The sequence below is a fragment of the Eulemur rufifrons genome, chromosome 30 (assembly GCF_041146395.1).
Source record: "Eulemur rufifrons isolate Redbay chromosome 30, OSU_ERuf_1, whole genome shotgun sequence".
In the NCBI taxonomy this organism is placed as follows: Eukaryota; Metazoa; Chordata; class Mammalia; order Primates; family Lemuridae; genus Eulemur; species Eulemur rufifrons.
In genome coordinates, this window is record NC_091012.1 from 16,142,645 (window position 1) to 16,150,391 (window position 7,747).

The 7,747-nt window shown below is 35.7% G+C and overlaps 1 pseudogene; it reads right to left on the reverse strand.

Annotated features, from left to right (window-relative positions):
* Nucleotides 1-712: 712 nt before the first annotated feature.
* On the reverse strand, nt 713-2,033 carry LOC138378206 (mitochondrial fission regulator 1-like; annotated as a pseudogene).
* Nucleotides 2,034-7,747: the final 5,714 nt, after the last annotated feature.

A 7,747-nucleotide genomic window follows, 5' to 3' on the forward strand; every position in this document is an offset into this window, starting at 1 on the left:
GATCCTCCTTTCTTGGCTTCCCAAAGTGCTGGGATTATAGTTGTGATCCACCATGCCCAGCTCCATTTTTTAAGTTCCTTTTGTTGCCTCTTTTTTTTTTATCTTTATGATGCCATTTATTAAACTGAAAGGAAAGAAGATGGTACATTCTGGGTTTTACTTAAAAAGGGATTTAATTGAATAATTAGTTCGTCACTACTTGAAAACTATACTTTCTTCCTCAGCAATGGATGGCAATGAGGCGAAAGCAGCTTTCCTGGTCCTCAACTTGCCTTTAATGGAAAGCATTACAGAATTTCAGCAGTGAACATTAATTATCTGGCTCCTAGTCAAACCCCAGCTCCAAGAAAATGTGGGACAGAATCTAAGATGTAAGTTCTGTTCAAGGCATGAAGATTCCAATCTCAAATATTTCACTCCAACAACTTATGTTGTACCAGCTGTTCCATCATTGAATACTAAATGGTCATTGAAAACGAACGAAGATAACGGTACCCTCATCGCCGTCATTCTCTACTAATTTTTACATGAACTGTTTTATATCCAAATATATGCATATAAAACATTTGTACAGATAAATTAGTGTTCAGAATTAAAAATATGTAGTACCATCCATAACTATCCTTTCTATGTTCTGAAATCGATACAATTGTTTAAGACTGGAAACCTGAACACCCTGGCTACACATTAAAAACACATCAGAATACCCATGTTGTGGAACTGACCATCTCATACAAGCAAAATCACACTTATAGTGCTTTCATTATTGCTTAATCCTATAATGAGGCTTAAAAAAGGAGACCACTGAATACTAAAGTCAAGTATTTACTAAATAGTGTTGATTTCTACTAGCCAAACAGCCTTCTACAAACCAACAGCAGAACCAGGATAGTCTTTCTCAGCTCATTGTCTATTAGGAGTTTGATACATTTTCAATTAAAGTCTTCGTTTTTCCTGTAGACTTCAGCATGTGTGGCCCAAACAACAGTGTCTCTGAGGTGGCCTCTGATTCAGACTTTGAAACTCCTTTGTCAGTTTCATCTTGGTTATCATTTCAATACCGATAAACAAATTTCTTTTTCAGAGCCTCTGCTATGAGGGCAGCAGGGTCAGCAGCATCCACTGGCTTGGGCTTTACATCTTGCTCTGACCTCTTTACTGACCGAAGTTTTACACTGTTCATATCTTTAAGGATCTCTAGCATATTTGGCATGTCAGGTTTCTTTGGATTGCTCTTCACCAAAGTCTCTCCAGCACTGGCTCTTTTCTGTCTTCGCTCCTTAATCAGATCAACAGCCGATACACTTTGGTGCAGCTCTGGTGGAAGGGGAGGCGGAGGAGGTGGGGGTGGTGGCGGAGCGGGTGGCGGTGTGATAGCAGATGTGGTAGAATCTAAGTCACCTGCAATGAGATTTTGCTATTCTTGCAGGGTCACAATTTTGGCAATCTGAGCTCTAAGAGCAGCAAGTTCGTTTTCAAGAGCACAGATCTTCTGCAATGCTTCCTCATTGGCCAGTGCTGGAGTCTTCAGGGGAGGCTCTTCTTGAGACAAGTCTGGTAACGAAATCTGCCTGCCTGGGGGCTTCTCAAAGGAAAGTCATCCTGAAGGGGTGTCCTTGACCTGACCTCTGTCCTCAGTCTTGTTGAACACTCTCCTTCTTCTTTGGCTACCCATCCGATGTCAGCAAAAGACGCCACTGCATCCTCTCCTGGGTGGTTGGGACTCCATTCTGTTGCATGGCTGGTAAGCTGAAACTGAACTCTTGGACACTGAATAAGAGATAAATTAGTTCCAATTTTCCTTAGGATACTTCGAGATGAACCATATGGCTTCCCAGACCAAAGTACCGATTGCATGCTTACTCCAACTTGTTGAAAAACCGTCCTAATTAGGCGCTTAATCCAGCCAAGCATTTAGATGGCAAAGTCTCCCCAAATTTGCATTTCAAGTACTTCAGGCATACATAGCAGCACATGGTCCATAAAGCACACTCGACCGCGCGGCAGCGAGCACCACCTCCAGCTGCTCAGGCTTCCAGCCTGTTGCCTCATTTTTGAAATGTGTAAAAGGGAATAGTGGAGAAATTGTGATTTGCTTCAGTAATGCTAGAAACACTAGGGACAGATGTTTCATATTTTCTGCATCATGATTCACAATTCTAAGATTTCAGAGGCAATCCTATAGAAATTCAGACTCATTAATTTTATACAAATGCATGGCCTCTTCCTAAACCTAAGAACATCTAATGGTATTTCACTTCGAAATATCCTTTTTTCTTTTTTTATGTATATTCTTTTTTCTAGTATAAAATAAGAGTAAAATTTCAACTTTATAGTAACCAGATTCCCAAACTGTAATATAGTTTATTTTCCCTACTCACTTCATAGAATTCTTAAATATACTGTCTCCTTGAGTGCTTCAAATTGCTGAATATATTCAACAATTGATACATTATATTTTGATACTTATATTCCATAATTTTCCACTATTTAGTACTATCAGGAAATTGTCATTCATATATATGTGTGTATGTGTGTATATATATTTGTGTGTGTGTGTGTGTGTGTTTAACTGGTAAATTTTTCCGCAAATAAGAATTGCATAACTGTATATATTTATTGTATACATTGTAAGTATTGCTGCAGTATACATGGGAGTGAAGAATTTTCTTGAGATACTCATTTTACACCCTTGGTTATACTCATAATTAGAATTGATGAATGATAAGGCAGTTCTATTATTTGCATTTTTAAACAAACCTCTGATGATATTACCGGTTTACAATCAATAACTGTACAGGGATTGCTTTTCTGCACACTTTACCCACACTTGTTATGTCTCTTTTTTTGGACATTAACCGTTTTAACAGTTGTGAGGTGATACCTTATGATAATTTTGATTTGTGTTTGCATGATATTTTGGTGATGCTGAGTTACTCTTCATGTTACCTTCATAAAAGAATTTTATGCCTCCCATTTAAATCTTTATTACATCTGGAGTTATTTTTTGAATATCATGTAAGAAAAATAGCCTATTTTTATTCATTTGTTTGTGGGTATCCAGTTTTCCAGCAACAAGCATTGAAGAGACCATAATTTATGCATTGTGCATTGCTAGTGCCTTAGGTAAAGGTTGGTTGACTTTATATACTTCAGTTTATTTCTGAGCTCTCCATTCTGTTCCATTGTTTTTTGTGTTGGTTTTATGTGCATATTTTGTTTTTATTACTATCACCTTGAAATATAGTTTGAAACCAGAAAGTGTGATGCCAGAACCTTTTTTCTTCTTTCTCAATATTGTTCTGGCTCATCAAACTTACATGAGATATCATCCAAATGTTAGGATATGTTTGTTAATACTATGAGTAATGCCCTGGAATTTTGATAGGGAGTGCATTGAATCTATACATTGTTTTGGATAATATCTTTGTATTTATTCATGTCATCTTCAACTTCTTTTATTAATATCTTATAGTACTCAATGTAAAGTTGTTTTTCTTTTACTACTTTGGTTAAATTTATTTCTTAGCAATCTATTCTCTTGATGTTATTGTAACTGAGAGTGTTTTCCTTTTTTATTGGATAGTTTATTAGTGTGTAGAAAAACAACTGATGTTTGAATGTAAATTTTATATCCTGTGACTTAACTGAGTGGTTTTATTACTTTATAAGGGTTTTTTTTTTCCTGTCTTCTTTATGGTTTTTGATATAAAAGATAATGCCATCTGCAAACACTGTTATTTTTACTTTCTCCTGTCTAATATGAGTGGATTCTTCTCATGTTCTTGCCTAGTTTTTCTACTTAGGTCTTGTAGTAATACCATAAAATAGAAGCATTAAGAGTGGTTGCACATTATCCTTATATTGGTATCTGTGTATGTGAAGAATTAAATACCTTTTCTAGTTTTAAGCTTGTTTTGGAAGGTAAAGATGTTTCTTTTTGGGTACTTGGGCTAAAGATATGTCCACTGGGTTTTCAATGAAGAGTTGCTGTATCTAGGTCACAAGGCTTCCCCTTGCTCTGCAGTGGAGTCTGCATTTGATGGGCCAGTTCTGAAGAGCCTGGGTGGTTTTCAATCCTCTCTTGTTTCTGGGTAAGCTGGTTACATTCAGGATTTTGATCTCTATGATACATACTAGGGTATGTTTGTGCAGTTGAGTCTGCATATGGTGGGGCTGATACCAGCTGTGTGCGTGGGTGTGGCTCCCAATGAGTACCTTGGAAGTTTCCCTTCAGGTCTCTGTGTGGATCTATGCACTGAAAAAACTGGCCATGGACTGTAGTTGAGACAGTTGTAGCAGAGTCACAGGTCTGCTTTTCAGATGACAGTAAGACCAAATTATTCAGGTCTGCCTCCATGACTGCAGATAGGTGTGTTTCTCCAAAAGTCTCTGGATGAGCAGCACCACTGCAACTTTGTCGCAGGGAACAGTTAGAGACTCCGTGTATCCAGATTGGTTGATCCATGATGTAGTCTGTAGTCATGACAATGGGTCCTTAATTTTGGCACCTGAATGAGAGCCTGAATATTCAAAATGACCCTCCAGGATCTATGGTTCCACTAGGGTTTAATGACCTTCTATTTAGGTCCCAAATTCAAATAAGTGTAATTTTCCATGGATGGCCACCAAGGTTTTGTTGTTGTTTGGAAAAATACAAGCAGATCCTTCACCTCCCACCATATTGCTGAGTTTAGTCTCCTTATATATTTTTAATTTCTGATCTGTTCTGTTTCAATTTTTTATAATTTTAGAATCAAAGGTTCAGAATAACATGACAGCATTTCAATTTCTCTACATTCTCACCATATGTATGTATGTATGTATTTGTATATATATTTATTTGTTTAAAAGCTCTCAATGTAATGAATGTGAGGTGATATCTCATTGTGATTTTGCTTTGCATTTCTGTAAAGATTAAAAATTTTCAGAATCCTTTCAAATTTTGTTTGTCCATTTGTATTTCTTCCTTGCAGAAATGCCAGATCAATCCATTGTCCATTTTTCAATCAAGCTATACACTTTTTGTTGTTGAATTTTAGTCATTGTTTATATCTTCATGATGTTAACCCCTATCAAATATGTGATTTGCATCTATTTTTACCCATTTTGTAGGGGGCATTTTTACTCCACTTAGTCTTTTCTTTGTGCAGAAATTTCGAAGTTTGATGCAATCCCATTTTTCTTTTCTTCATTTTTATTGCTTATGCATTTGATATGACATCTACTAAAACAGTGCCAGGACCAATATCATGATCTTTCCCCTTTATTTTCTTCTAAGAGTTTTATACATGTATTTCTCTTTTTTTTATTTCAGCTTATTATGGGGGTACAAAAGTTTAGGTTATGTATATTGAACATACCCCCCGACACCCCCTGAGTCAGAGCTTCAAGCGTGCCCATTCCCCAGACAGTGCGCATTGCACTCATTATGTATGTATACACCCATCCCCTCCCCCACCCACATCTGCCCGTCACCCGATCAATGTTATTCCTGAATGTGCTCCTAGGTGATGATCAGTGAAACCAATTTGACAGTGAGTACATGTGGTGCTTATTTTTCCATTCTTGGGATACTTCACTTAGGAGAATGGGTTCCAACTCAATTGCCCATCAATACATGAGTGGATTAATAAAATGTGGTATATGTATACCATGGAGTGATACTCAGCTATAGGAAACAATGGTGATATAGCATGTTGTTTTTATTCCTGAAGATTTGTTTTCAAATCAAGAAGTGCAATGTCTCTTTGTTTTTATTTTCTAAAACAGTCTGACTATTTATTGTTCCAATACATTTTAGAATTTATTTTATTTATTTTTTTATTTCAGCTTATTTTGGGGGTACAAAATTTAGGTTATGTATATTGCCCATCCCTCCCTACCCCCCCGTCAGAGCTTCAAGCATGTCCATTACCCAGACAGTGTGCATCACACTCATTATTTAGGTATACACCCATCTCCTCCTGTCACTCCCTCATCTGCCCGACACCCAATTGGTGTTATTTCCAAATGTGCACTTAGGTGATGATCAGGGAAACCAATTTGCTGGTGAGTACATGTGGTGCTTATTTTTCCACTCTTGGGATACTTCACTTAGTAGAATGGGTTCCAACTCCTTTATATATCTCCAGATCAAGTATGATTGGAACTTATTGACATTGCATTAAATTTGTATATTACTGTGGATACTATTGACATCTGAACAATTTTAAATTGTCTGACCATTGAGCATGAATACATTTAAGAGTGTGTTTAATTTTGACATATTTTTGTATTAGCCAGTTTATCTTTTGCTTTTGATTTCTAGGTTCACTTCATTTTTGCCAAAAAATATATATTGTATGTTTTTAGCCCCCTTCAAGATGATAAGACTTAAGTGTCCTAACAGCATTTGCCATGTCTGATTGAAACTATTGTGTATTCTGCTATCTTTGACTGAAGAGCTCTGTAAACATCTTTCACATCTAACTGGTCTATAATGTTTTTCCCATTATCTGTTTCTTATTGATCTTCTATCAAATTTTTGTATTCATCATTGACAGTGAGGTCTCCAAGTCTCCTATAATTAGTGTGTTGCTAGGTGTTTCTTGCAACACTTCTGTCCACACTTTTGTTCATATTTGCTTAATATATTTAAAAGCCATGATGTATATAATATATATTTAAAAATATCTATGATAAAATATGTGCATTGCATATATATCTTCTATGTGTATTCTGTGCTATAGATTTCTGCTAAATGACCCATTTTATCATTATATTATAAGCAGTCTTTGTCTCTTCTGATGGTTTTTGACTTAAGGAGTATTTCCTTTAATTATGGCCAAAATATCCTCCTCTAATTATTTACATACATTTATTTTTACAATTACTTTCAACCAATTTGACTTTTCAGAGCTAAAGGAAGGCTTTCGTAGGTGGCATATTGTAGGGCACTGTTTGTTTTTAATTGATAAAGTCATCTTATTTTTCATTAGAGAATTTAAGCCACTTATATTTAAAGTAACTTCTAAAGGATATGAAGTTACCATAGAAATTTGTTAATTCTTCCCCATGTGCCCTGTAGATACATGGTTCCTCACTGCCTGTCTTATTCTCTTTATTTTTGTTTCCTTGATTTGGAAGTAACATGCTTTGATTGCTTTCCCATTTGCTTTTGCATACCTTCTACAGGCATTCTGTTTGTGACCACATTAGGAAATGGAGACTACCTAAATAATCTCTATGTTACAACAATATATCTTAATCTCACAACAGCTTCACTTCAAGTGAATAAAAAACCTATACGTCTTAAAGTGCCACATGTTCTTATTAACATCACAAATTATACCTTTTATATCGTATATATGAGAACAGATATTTGCACATTTATGCCTTCAGTATTTTTTAATTCTATAGAATTATTATGAGGGTTTATGAATCATCATGATCATGTAGAATTCTATATCTGTTTATAGATTTATCTTTAACACAGAGCTTTATGTTTTTAAGTGTTTATAATGCTACCCAACATCATTTTATTTTTCATCACAGTGGACTCCCTTTACCTTTCTTCTGACCTATTCCCTTGGTGATGAACACCATTGACTTTTGCTTAACTTGGAAAATCTTTAATTTTTCTCTTGTTTTTGAAAAAAATATTTCCCAGAGGAAGCCTTCTTAGTTGGTAGTATTTTTTTTTTTATCACTCTGGAATTTAGAAAATTCTCAGCTGCCTTATTCTCCAAATAATCTTTCTGCCATT